The sequence below is a fragment of the Emys orbicularis genome, chromosome 14 (genome assembly GCF_028017835.1).
Source record: "Emys orbicularis isolate rEmyOrb1 chromosome 14, rEmyOrb1.hap1, whole genome shotgun sequence".
In the NCBI taxonomy this organism is placed as follows: Eukaryota; Metazoa; Chordata; order Testudines; family Emydidae; genus Emys; species Emys orbicularis.
The window spans coordinates 41,585,979-41,600,165 of record NC_088696.1 but is presented as its reverse complement, the minus strand read 5'-3'; positions in this window follow the sequence as shown (position 1 = coordinate 41,600,165).

The window sequence follows — 14,187 nt, the reverse complement described above, 5'->3', positions numbered from 1 at the left end:
GCAATATATGTTAATGAGCCATTGCCCATTGATCTAAAATGCCTCCCGCCATTGTCACCCAGCACCGTAGCGCTCACGACCAGGCCCCTGGGCTGCCTTGTCTGTTCATTCGCTGGCTCCAACATAGGGCGAGGGCACCCGGAGACACGCACCTCCCTGCCCTTTTAGAAGACGTTCTCTGCTCCTGTTTTCAGTGCTCCAACACGTGTGCTTTGATCACAAATCTTATGACATTTGGTGTTTTCTTTAAAGCCCTGTGCCCTAGAATCACCATATAACTGCACCTTGTCAGCTTGTGTCATAACTATAAAGGGAAGGGTAACAGCTCTCCTGTGTACAGTACTATAAAATCCCTCCTGGCCAGAGACTCCAAAATCCTTTTACCTGTAAAGGGTTAAGAAGCTCGGGTAACCTGGCTGACACCTGACCCAAAGGACCAATAAGGGGACAAGATACTTTCAAATCTTGGGGGGGGGGGGAAGGCTTTTGTTTGTGCTCTTTGTTTGGGGGTTGTTCGCTCTTGGGACTGAGAGGGACCAGACATCAATCCAGGTTCTCCAAATCTTTCTGAACAAGTCTCTCATATTTCAAACTTGTAAGTAAACAGCCAGGCAAGGCGTGTTAGTTCATCTTTGTTTCTCAACTTGGAAATGTACCTTTTACTAGAGTGTTTATCTCTGTTTGCTGTACTTTGAACCTGAGGCTAGAGGGGGGTCCTCTGAGGTCTTTAAGTTTGATTACCCTGTAAAGTTATTTTCCATCCTGATTTTACAGAGATGATTTTTACCTTTTTCTTTAATTAAAAGCCTTCTTTTTTAGAACCTGATTGATTTTTCCTTGTTTTTAGATCCAAGGGGGTTGGATCTGTATTCACCAGGAGTTGGTGGGAGGAAGGAGGGGGGATGGTTAATTTCTCCTTGTTTTAAGATCCAAGGGGTTTGGATCTGTATTCACCAGGGAATTGGTGAAGGTCTCTCAAGGCTACCCAGGGAAGGGAATTAGCTTTGGGATGGTGGCAGCGGACCAGATCTAAGCTGGTAGTTAAGCTTAGAAGTTTTCATGCAGGCCCCCACATTTGTACCCTAAAGGTCAAAGTGGGGAAGCAGCCTTGACATGGTGGCAGAGTGGTGGGAATCATTTAAAACCAAAAGCCAGTAAGATTTGTTTTTCCCTTCTAGCTGCTTGGAAAGCAGAGCTGAAGGTAGATGCATATATTATCTCTCCTTGCCTGAAGGCAGAGGTGTTAATTTTTTTTTAACAAGGGTCTTTGTTAAGAGAATGGTTCAATCAATGAGCAAACAACTAGTAAAAGGAATTTACAAGCTGAATTGTTTTTTTTTTTTTTACTTCCTCGGGAATAGCTAGTTAGAAAGTCTCTGTTACCTCAGCAGCAGCCTGAGCTGAGTGCATCCCAGTTTCAGTCAACTGCAGAAGGGTGTGGCCCAGCACAAGAAAACAGGAAAATGACTACCAAAGAAGTAGCTAACAAAATAGAACTGGCCAGACTAGAAGCAGAAGAAAATGAAAAAAAACCATCAGAGACTGCTTCAATTAAAAAAACTCGAGAAAGAAGCTGATGAGAGAGCTAGGGAGCAGAGAGAAAGAGAAGAGAAAGCCAAAGAGGAGGCCACAAGAGAGCTATGGAGCAGAGAGAAAGAGAAGAGAAAGCCAAAGAGGAGGCCCACAAGAGAGCTATGGAGCTGAGAGAAAGAGAAGAGAAAGCCAAAGAGGAGGCCCACAAGAGAGCTATGGAGCAGAGAGAAAGAGAAGAGAAAGCCAAAGAGGAGGCCCACAAGAGAGCTATGGAGCTGAGAGAAAAAGAAATGGAGCATGAACTGGAATTAGCACGGGCTAGGCTGGGTACACCAGCCAATCCTAGCAACCCCTCTCCAGGTACCACTTCCCATCCCAGAAAATTCCCCACCTACAAGGCAGGCGATGATACTGAGGCCTTCTTAGAAAATTTTGAAAGGGCCTGCCTTGGATACAGCATCACTACAGACCAGTACATGGTAGAGCTGAGGCCGCAGCTCAGTGGACCCTTAGCAGAAGTGGCGGCTGAAATGCCTAAGGAACACATGAACAGTTATGAACTTTTTAAAAACAAGGCCAGACTCAGAATGGGGCTAACACCCGAGCATGCCCGTCGGCGGTTCAGAGCCCTAAGGTGGAAACCAGATGTGTCATTTACCCGGCATGCCTACCACATTGACAAAAATTGTGATGCCTGGGTATCAGGAGCAAATGTTAAATCTCTGGAAGATCTGGTTTCCCTAGTAAAAATGGAGCAGTTTTTAGAGGGTGTTCCTGAGGAAGTAGAAAGGTACATCCTGGATAGGGAGCCCAAAACTGTAACCGAGGCGGGGGAGATTGGAGCCAAATGGGTGGAGGTGGCAGAAAAGAAAAAAACTAGTAGCAGTTGGAGCGAATATCAGAAGGGGCAACCCGAAACCAAACCTTACCACCGGGGACAACCCAAGGCCCCACCCACATCCCAAGGGAAACCCCAGACGCCTTCTCACCCCACCCCACCAGTCTCCATCAACCAACATCGCCCCGGTGATACCTTAGCAGGGCGATGTTTTAAATGTAATGAACTGGGACATATAAAGGCTCACTGCCCCAAGAACCCCAACCGATTACAGTTCATTACACCACAATCACACCAAAGATCCCCAGACCCAGATGCCTCTCTCATACCCTCGGAGCGAAGGGAAACCTTGAGAGTGGGCGGAAAGAAGGTTATCGCTTGGAGGGACACTGGGGCACAAGTGTCAACTATCCACCAGTCCCTAGTGGACCCCAAACTCATCAACCCGGAGGCTCCAGTGACAATTCAACCCTTCGTGTCACAGTCTGTAACCTTGCCTACAGCCAAGTTGCATGTCCAGTACAAGGGCTGGTCAGGAATGTGGACTTTTGCAGTCTATGACAATTATCCCATCCCCATGCTGCTGGGGGAAGACTTGGCCAACCATGTGAAGCTAGCCAAGAGGGTGGGAATAGTCACCCGCAGCCAGGCTAAGCAAGCTTTCACCCCCATCCCTGTTCCTGAGCCGTCCCCCAGGGCCCCGTCTGTGTTACCAGAGACCCAAACAAAGGTGGTGGAACCGGATCCCCTGCCAACGACTGCAACAGCCGTAGTGGATCCAATCCCAGAGACCCAGCCAAAGCCAGTCCCAGAACCGGAACTGGCAACGCAACCAGCACCAGAACCATTGCCAGCACTGAGTCCAGCGCTTGCAAACCCGTCTACAACTCCAATGCCAGAGGGCACCAGCGAGCCTGAACTGGCGGAAGCAGCAGATAACCCTACCCAAGAGGCTCAGCCAGAGCCTGAAATACCACATAGTGCACCAGCGGACAGCGGTTCACAGTCAATGGAAACAGCCCCAGCACCTGCATCGCTTCCAGAGGGACCAAGCCCCAGTCCACAGTCCAAGGAGGAACTGATGTCTCCAGCATCAAGGGAACAGTTCCAGGCCGAGCAGGAAGCAGATGACAGCCTTCAGAAAGCTTGGGCGGCGGCACGGAGCACCCCACCGCCTCTCAGCTCTTCTAACCGATCCCGGTTTGTTGTAGAACAAGGACTTTTATACAAGGAGACTCTTTCTGGTGGGCACCAGGAAGACTGGCATCCTCAAAGACAGTTGGTAGTTCCCACTAAGTATCGGGTAAAGCTCTTGAGCTTAGCCCATGATCATCCCAGTGGCCATTCTGGGGTGAACAGAACCAAAGACCGGTTGGGGAAGTCCTTCCACTGGGAGGGAATGGGCAAGGACATTGCTAATTATGTCCGGTCTTGTGAAGTGTGCCAACGAGTGGGAAAGCCCCAAGACCAGGTTAAAGCCCCTCTCCAGCCACTACCCATAATTGAGGTCCCATTTCAGCGAGTAGCTGTGGATATTCTGGGTGCTTTCCCAAAGAAGACACCCAGAGGAAAGCAGTACATACTGACTTTCATGGATTTTGCTACCCGATGGCCGGAAGCAGTACCCTTAAGCAACACCAGGGCTAAAAGTGTGTGCCAGGCATTAGCAGACATTTTTGCCAGGGTAGGGTGGCCCTCCGACATCCTTACAGATTCGGGAACTAATTTCCTGGCAGGGACCATGAAAAACCCGTGGGAAGCTCATGGGGTGAATCACTTGGTTGCCACCCCTTATCACCATCAAACCGATGGCCTGGTGGAGAGGTTTAATGGAACTTTGGGGGCCATGATACGTAAATTCGTAAATGAACACTCCAATGATTGGGACCTAGTGTTGCAGCAGTTGCTTTTTGCCTACAGGGCTGTACCACATCCCAGTTTAGGGTTTTCACCATTTGAACTTGTGTATGGCCGCGAGGTTAAGGGGCCATTACAGTTGGTGAAGCAGCAATGGGAGGGGTTTACGCCTTCTCCAGGAACTAACATTCTAGACTTTGTAAGCAACCTACAAAGCACCCTCCGACACTCTTTAGCCCTTGCTAAAGAAAACCTAAAGGATGCTCAGGAAGAGCAAAAGGCCTGGTATGATAAACATTCCAGAGAACGGTCCTTCAAAGTAGGAGACCAAGTCATGGTCTTAAAGGCGCTCCAGGCCCATAAAATGGAAGCGTCGTGGGAAGGACCATTCACGGTCCAGGAGCGCCTAGGAGCTGTTAACTATCTCATAGCCTCCCCCACCTCCAACATAAAGCCTAAGGTATACCATGTTAATTCTCTTAAGCCCTTTTATTCCAGAGAATTAAACATTTGCCAGTTTAGAGCCCAGGAAACAGATGACGCGGAGTGGCCTGAAGGTGTCTACTACGAAGGAAAAAAGGATGGTGGCGTGGAAGAGGTGAACCTCTCCACGACCCTTGGACGTCTGCAGCGACAGCAGATCAAGGAGCTGTGCACAAGCTTTGCACCAATTTTCTCAGCCACTCCAGGACGGACCGAACGGGCATACCACTCCATTGACACAGGTAATGCTCACCCAATTAGAACCCCACCCTACAGGGAGTCACCTCATGCCCAAACTGCTATACAAAGGGAGATCCAGGACATGCTACAGATGGGTATAATCCGCCCCTCTAACAGTGCCTGGGCATCTCCAGTGGTTCTAGTTCCCAAACCAGATGGGGAAATACGCTTTTGCGTGGACTACTGTAAGCTAAATGCTGTAACTCGTTGTCATAACTATAAAGGGAAGGGTGACAGCTCTCCTGTGTACAGTGCTATGGAATCCCTCCTAGCCAGAGACTCCAAATCCTTTTACCTGTAAAGGGTTAAGAAGCTCGGGTAACCTGGCTGACACCTGACCCCAAGGACCAATAAGGGGACAAGATACTTTCAAATCTTGGGGGGGGGGGGAAAGGCTTTTGTGTGTGTCCTTTGTTTAAGGGGTTGTTCGCTCTTGGGACTGAGAGGGACCAGACATCAATCCAGGTTCTCCCCATCTTTCTAAACAAGTCTCTCTTATTTCAAAATTGTAAGTAAAAGCCAGGCAAGGCGTCTTAGATTTACTTTGTTTTCTCAACTTGTAAATGTACCTTTTACTAGAGTGGTTATCTTTGTTTGCTACACTCTGAACCTAAGACAGAGGGGAGTCCTCTGAGCTCTTTAAGTTTGATTACCCTGTAAAGTTATTTTCCATACTGATTTTACAGAGATGATTTTTACCTTTTTCTTTAATTAAAAGCCTTCTTTTTAAGAACCTGATTGATTTCTCCTTGTTTTAAGATCCAAAGGGGGATTGGATCTGTATTCACCAGGAGTTAGTGAAAGGAAGGAGGGGGGAAGGGTCAATTTCTCCTTATTTAAGATCCAAGGAGTTAGGATCTGTATTCACCAGGGAATTGGTAAAGGTCTCTCAAGGCTACCCAGGAAAGGGAATTAGCTTTGGGATGGTGGCAGCGGACCAGAACTAAGCTGGTAGTTAAGCTTAGAAGTCTTCATGCAGGCCCCTACATTTGTACCCTAAAGTTCAAAGTAGGGATACAGCCTTGACATGGTGGCACAGCGGTGGGATCGTTTTAAACCCAAAAGCCAGTAAGAGATTTTTTTTTCCTTCTAGCTGCTTGGAGAGCAGAGCTGAAGGTAGATGCATATCTTATCTCTCCTTGCCTGAAGGCAGAGGTGTTAATTTTTTTTTAACAAGGTCCTTTGTTAAGAGAAGTGTTCAAATAAGTGAGCAAACTTTGATCTGGTAAAGGTAATTTACAAGCTGAATTGTTTTTTTTTTTCTTTTTACATCCTCGGAAGTAGCTAGTTAGAAAGTCTCTGTTAACTCAGCAGCACTCAGCAGGAGCCTGAGCTAAGTACATCCCAGTTTCAGTCAACTGCAGAGGGTGTGACCCAGCACAAGAAAACAGGAAAATGACTACCAAAGACGCAGCTAACAAAATAGAACTGGCCAAACTAGAAGCAGAAGAAAATGAGAGAAAACATCAGAGACTGCTTGAAATTAAAAAACTCGAGGAAAAAGCCAAACAGGAGGCCCATGAAAGAGAAGAAAAAGCCAAACAGGAGGCCCATAAAAGAGAGATGGAGCTGAAAGAAAAAGAGATGGAACTGGAAGCAGCAAGGACTAGGCAGGGTGCATCAGACCATCCTAACAACTCCTCTCCAGGTACCACTTCCCATCCCAGGAAATTCCCCACCTACAAGGCAGGCGATGATACTGAGGCCTTCTTAGAAAATTTTGAAAGGGCCTGCCTTGGATACAACATCCCTCCAACCCAGTACATGGTAGAGCTGAGGCCGCAGCTCAGTGGACCCTTAGCAGAAGTGGCGGCTGAAATGCCTAAGGAACACATGAACAGTTATGAACTTTTTAAAAACAAGGCCAGACTCAGAATGGGGCTAACACCCGAGCATGCCCGTCGGCGGTTCAGAGCCCTAAGGTGGAAACCAGATGTGTCATTTACCCGGCATGCCTACTACATTGACAAAAATTGTGATGCCTGGGTATCAGGAGCAAATGTTAAATCTCTGGAAGATCTGCTTTCCCTAGTAAAAATGGAGCAGTTTTTAGAGGGTGTTCCTGAGGAAATAGAAAGGTACATCCTAGATGGGAAGCCCAAAACTGTAACCGAGGCGGGGGAGATTGGAGCCAAATGGGTGGAGGTGACAGAAAAGAAAAAAGCTAGTAGCAGTTGGAGCGAATATCAGAAGGGGCAAGCCGAAACAAAACCTTATCACCGGGGACAACCCAAGGCCCCACCCACATCCCAAGGGAAACCCCAGACGCCTTCTCACCCCACCACACCAGTCTCCAGCAACCAACATCGCCCCGGTGATACCTTAGCAGGGCGATGTTTTAAATGTAATGAACTGGGGCATATAAAGGCTCACTGCCCCAAGAACCCCAACCGATTACAGTTCATTACACCCCAATCACACCAAAGAACCCCAGACCCAGATGCCTCTCTCATACCCTCGGAGCGAAGGGAAACCTTGAGAGTGGGCGGAAAGAAGGTTATCGCTTGGAGGGACACTGGGGCACAAGTGTCAACTATTCACCAATCCCTAGTGGACCCCAAAATCATCAACCCGGAGGCTACAGTGACAATTCAACCCTTCGTGTCACAGTCTGTAACCTTGCCTACAGCCAAGTTGCATGTCCAGTACAAGGGCTGGTCAGGAATGTGGACTTTTGCAGTCTATGACAATTATCCCATTCCCATGCTACTGGGGGAAGACTTGGCCAACCATGTGAAGCTAGCCAAGAGGGTGGGAATAGTCACCCGCAGCCAGGCTAAGCAAGCTTCCACCCCCATCCCTGTTCCTGAGCCGTCCACCAGGACCCCGTCTGTGTTACCAGAGACCCAAACAAAGGTGGTGGAACCGGATCCCCTGCCAACGACTGCAACAGCCGTAGTGGATCCAATCCCAAAGACCCAGCCAAAGCCAGTCCCAGAACCGGAACTGGCAACGCAACCAGCACCAGAACCATTGTCAGCACTGAGTCCAGCGCTTGCAAACCCGTCTACAACTCCAATGCCAGAGGGCACCAGCGAGTCTGAACTGGTGGAAGCAGCAAATAACCCTACCCAAAAGGCTCAGCCAGAACCTGAAATACCACATAGTGCACCAGCGGACAGCGGTTCACAGTCAATGGAAACAGCCCCAGCACCTGCATCGCTTCCAGAGGGACCAAGCCCCAGTCCACAGTCCAAGGAGGAACTGATGTCTCCAGCATCAAGGGAACAGTTCCAGGCCGAGCAGGAAGCAGATGACAGCCTTCAGAAAGCTTGGGCGGTGGCACGGAGCACCCCACCGCCTCTCAGCTCTTCTAACCGATCCCGGTTTGTTGTAGAAAAAGGACTTTTATACAAGGAGACTCTTTCTGGTGGGCACCAGGAAGACTGGCATCCTCAAAGACAGTTGGTAGTTCCCACTAAGTATCGGGTAAAGCTCTTGAGCTTAGCCCATGACATTCCAGTGGCCATTCTGGGGTGAACAGAACCAAAGACCGGTTGGGGAAGTCCTTCCACTGGGAGGGAATGGGCAAGGACGTTGCTAATTATGTCCGGTCTTGTGAGGTGTGCCAACGAGTGGGAAAGCCCCAAGACCAGGTTAAAGCCCCTCTCCAGCCACTACCCATAATTGAGGTCCCATTTCAGCGAGTAGCTGTGGATATTCTGGGTCCTTTCCCAAAGAAGACACCCAGAGGAAAGCAGTACATACTGACTTTCATGGATTTTGCTACCCGATGGCCGGAAGCTGTACCCTTAAGCAACACCAAGGCTAAAAGTGTGTGCCAGGCATTAGCAGACATTTTTGCCAGGGTAGGTTGGCCCTCCGACATCCTTACAGATTCGGGAACTAATTTCCTGGCAGGGAACATGAAAAACCTGTGGGAAGCTCATGGGGTGAATCACTTGGTTGCCACCCCTCATCACCATCAAACCAATGGTCTGGTGGAGAGGTTTAATGGAACTTTGGGGGCCATGATACGTAAATTCGTAAATGAACACTCCAATGATTGGGACCTAGTGTTGCAGCAGTTGCTTTTTGCCTACAGGGCTGTACCACATCCCAGTTTAGGGTTTTCACCATTTGAACTTGTGTATGGCCGCGAGGTTAAGGGGCCATTACAGTTGGTGAAGCAGCAATGGGAGGGGTTTACGCCTTCTCCAGGAACTAACATTCTAGACTTTGTAAGCAACCTACAAAACACCCTCCGACACTCTTTAGCCCTTGCTAAAGAAAACCTAAAGGATGCTCAGGAAGAGCAAAAGGCCTGGTATGATAAACATTCCAGAGAACGGTCCTTCAAAGTAGGAGACCAAGTCATGGTCTTAAAGGCGCTCCAGGCCCATAAAATGGAAGCGTCGTGGGAAGGACCATTCACGGTCCAGGAGCGCCTAGGAGCTGTTAAATATCTCATAGCCTCCCCCACCTCCAACATAAAGCCTAAGGTATACCATGTTAATTCTCTTAAGCCCTTTTATTCTAGATAATTAAACGTTTGCCAGTTTACAGCCCAGGAAACTGATGACGCGGAGTGGCCTGCAGGTGTCTACTATGAAGGAAAAAGGGATGGTGGCGTGGAAGAGGTGAACTTCTCCACGACCCTGGGACGTCTGCAGCGACAGCAGATAAAGGAGCTGTGCACAAGCTTTGCACCGATTTTCTCAGCCACTCCAGGACGGACCGAACGGGCATACCACTCCATTGACACAGGTAATGCTCACCCAATTAGAACCCCACCCTACCGGGAGTCACCTCATACCCAAACTGCTATACAAAGGGAGATCCAGGACATGCTACAGATGGGTATAATCCGCCCCTCTACCAGTGCATGGGCATCTCCAGTGGTTCTAGTTCCCAAACCAGATGGGGAAATACGCTTTTGCGTGGACTACCGTAAGCTAAATGCTGTAACTCGTCCTGACAACTATCCAATGCCACGCACAGATGAGCTATTGGAGAAATTGGGACATGCCCAATTCATCTCTACTTTAGACTTAACCAAGGGGTACTGGCAAGTACCACTAGATGAACCCGCTAAGGAAAGGTCCGCCTTCGTCACCCAGGCAGGGGTGTATGAATTCAATGTACTCCCTTTCGGGTTGCGAAATGCACCCGCCACCTTCCAAAGACTTGTAGATGGTCTCTTAGCGGGATTGGGAGAATCTGCAGTTGCCTATCTCGATGATGTGGCCATTTTTTCTGATTCATGGACAGAACACCTGGAGCACCTGAAAAAAGTCTTCGAGCGCATCCGGCAGGCAGGACTAACTGTTAAGGCTAAAAAGTGTCAAATAGGCCAAAACAGAGTGACATACCTGGGGCACCAGGTGGGTCAAGGAACTATAAATCCCCTACAGGCCAAAGTGGATGCTATCCAAAAGTGGCCGGTTCCAAAGTCAAAGAAACAGGTCCAATCCTTCTTAGGCTTGGCCGGATATTATAGGCGATTTGTACCACACTACAGCCAAATCGCCGCCCCGCTGACAGACCTAACCAGAAAGAAACAGCCAAATGCAGTTCATTGGACTGATAAGTGTCAAAAGGCCTTTAACCAGCTTAAGGCAACACTCATGTCTGACCCTGTGCTAAGGGCCCCAGACTTTGACAAACCGTTCCTAGTAACCACAGATGCGTCCGAGCGAGGCGTGGGAGCAGTTTTAATGCAGGAAGGACCGGATCAAGAATTCCATCCTGTCGTGTTTCTCAGCAAGAAACTGTCTGAGAGGGAAAGCCACTGGTCAATCAGCGAAAAGGAATGCTACGCCATTGTGTACACGCTGGAAAAGCTACGCCCATATGTTTGGGGACGGCGGTTCCAACTACAAACAGACCATGCTGCGCTACAGTGGCTTCATACCGCCAAGGGAAATAACAAAAAACTTCTTCGGTGGAGTTTAGCTCTCCAAGATTTTGATTTTGAAATACAACACATTTCGGGAGCTTCTAACAAAGTGGCTGATGCACTCTCCCGGGAAAGTTTCCCAGAGTTAACTGGTTAACAATTGTTCTTGAAATAAAACATATTGTTAGTTTTTATATAATCAGTAGATGTCTAAAGGTACATGTGTTTTATTAACTCTGTTTTCTCCTAGAGCTCCAGGAAGAAATCACAGCCAGTGTGGAACCGGACGTCCAACACTATCTGTGATTTGGGGGGCGTGTCATAACTGTAAAGGGAAGGGTGACAGCTCTCCTGTGTACAGTGCTATGGAATCCCTCCTAGCCAGAGACTCCAAATCCTTTTACCTGTAAAGGGTTAAGAAGCTCGGGTAACCTGGCTGACACCTGACCCCAAGGACCAATAAGGGGACAAGATACTTTCAAATCTTGGGGGGGGGGGAAAGGCTTTTGTGTGTGTCCTTTGTTTAAGGGGTTGTTCGCTCTTGGGACTGAGAGGGACCAGACATCAATCCAGGTTCTCCCCATCTTTCTAAACAAGTCTCTCTTATTTCAAAATTGTAAGTAAAAGCCAGGCAAGGCGTCTTAGATTTACTTTGTTTTCTCAACTTGTAAATGTACCTTTTACTAGAGTGGTTATCTTTGTTTGCTACACTCTGAACCTAAGACAGAGGGGAGTCCTCTGAGCTCTTTAAGTTTGATTACCCTGTAAAGTTATTTTCCATACTGATTTTACAGAGATGATTTTTACCTTTTTCTTTAATTAAAAGCCTTCTTTTTAAGAACCTGATTGATTTCTCCTTGTTTTAAGATCCAAAGGGGGTTTGGATCTGTATTCACCAGGAGTTGGTGAAAGGAAGGAGGGGGGAAGGGTCAATTTCTCCTTATTTAAGATCCAAGGAGTTTGGATCTGTATTCACCAGGGAATTGGTGAAGGTCTCTCAAGGCTACCCAGGAAAGGGAATTAGCTTTGGGATGGTGGCAGCGGACCAGAACTAAGCTGGTAGTTAAGCTTAGAAGTCTTCATGCAGGCCCCTACATTTGTACCCTAAAGTTCAAAGTAGGGATACAGCCTTGACACTCGTCCTGACAACTATCCAATGCCACGCACAGATGAGCTATTGGAGAAATTGGGACATGCCCAATTCATCTCTACTTTAGACTTAACCAAAGGGTACTGGCAAGTACCACTAGATGAACCCGCTAAGGAAAGGTCCGCCTTCGTCACCCAGGCAGGGGTGTATGAATTCAATGTACTCCCTTTCGGGTTGCGAAATGCACCCGCCACCTTCCAGAGACTTGTAGATGGTCTCTTAGCGGGATTGGGAGAATCTGCAGTTGCCTACCTCGATGATGTGGCCATTTTTTCTGATTCATGGACAGAACACCTGGAGCACCTGGAAAAAGTCTTCGAGCGCATCCGGCAGGCAGGACTAACTGTTAAGGCTAAAAGTGTCAAATAGGCCAAAACAGAGTGACGTACCTGGGGCACCAGGTGGGTCAAGGAACTATAAATCCCCTACAGGCCAAAGTGGATGCTATCCAAAAGTGGCCGGTTCCAAAGTCAAAGAAACAGGTCCAATCCTTCTTAGGCTTGGCCGGATATTATAGGCGATTTGTACCACACTACAGCCAAATCGCCGCCCCGCTGACAGACCTAACCAGAATGAAACAGCCAAATGCAGTTCAGTGGACTGATGAGTGTCAAAAGGCCTTTCACCAGCTTAAGGCGACGCTCATGTCTGACCCTGTGCTAAGGGCCCCAGACTTTGACAAACCGTTCCTAGTAACCACAGATGCGTCCGAGCGGGGCGTGGGAGCAGTTTTAATGCAGGAAGGACCGGATCAAGAATTCCATCCTGTCGTGTTTCTCAGCAAGAAACTGTCTGAGAGGGAAAGCCACTGGTCAATCAGCGAAAAGGAATGCTACGCCATTGTGTACGCGCTGGAAAAGCTATGCCCATATGTTTGGGGACGGCGTTTCCAACTACAAACAGACCATGCTGCGCTACAGTGGCTTCATACCGCCAAGGGGAATAACAAAAAACTTCTTCGGTGGAGTTTAGCTCTCCAAGATTTTGATTTTGAAATACAACACATTTCAGGGGCTTCTAACAAAGTGGCTGATGCACTCTCCCGGGAAAGTTTTCCAGAATCAACTGGTTAAAAATTGACACCTGACCCAAAGGACCAATAAGGGGACAAGATACTTTCAAATCTTGGGGGGGGGAAGGCTTTTGTTTGTGCTCTTTGTTTTGGGGGTTGTTCGCTCTTGGGACTGAGAGGGACCAGACATCAATCCAGGCTCTCCAAATCTTTCTGAACAAGTCTCTCATATTTCAAACTTGTAAGTAGACAGCCAGGCAAGGCGTGTTAGTATACCTTTGTTTTCTCAACTTGTAAATGTACCTTTTACTAGAGTGTTTATCTCTGTTTGCTGTACTTTGAACCTGAGGCTAGAGGGGGGGTCCTCTGAGCTCTTTAAGTTTGATTACCCTGTAAAGTTATTTTCCATCCTGATTTTACAGAGATGATTTTTACCTTTTTCTTTAATTAAAAGCCTTCTTTTTTAGAACCTGATTGATTTTTCCTTGTTTTTAGATCCAAGGGGGTTGGAACTGTATTCACCGGGAGTTGGTGGGAGGAAGGAGGGGGGATGGTTAATTTCTCCTTGTTTTAAGATCCAAGGGGGTTGGAACTGTATTCACCGGGAGTTGGTGGGAGGAAGGAGGGGGGATGGTTAATTTCTCCTTGTTTTAAGATCCAAGGGGTTTGGATCTGTATTCACCGGGGAATTGGTGAAGGTCTCTCAAGGCTACCCAGGGAAGGGAATTAGCTTTGGGATGGTGGCAGCGGACCAGATCTAAGCTGGTAGTTAAGCTTAGAAGTTTTCATGCAGGCCCCCACATTTGTACCCTAAAGTTCAGAGTGGGGAAGCAGCCATGACAGAACCCAACTCTAAATGTAAAGTCTCATGATTCTGTGGGGTCTGGGAACCCCTTGGATGTCATGCGTCCTCCCTCCCGCCCCCTGGGAGACTCGTTGGCCATGTGCTGGGGCTGAACGGTTTCTGTGCAGGCTAAGCGACAAGGGATGCCCTGATCCCCCCTGTCACACAGAGCTGTTTTGTGTCCAGAAGCTGAAGTGCTTTTCAAAGGGAAATCTGTAGATGCGGGAGGACTGGGCTGTGTCTGCTCCAGCCGACTTTGTAGCTGGAATTCTCCACCAACTGGAGCAACAGTGGAAGCTGCCGTGTAGATGGCGCAGGGGTGCTTTGCACTCTGTGCTGTCTAACTCCACCTTGAGCATGGATAGAGGACACCGTGATAGAAATGCCCAAG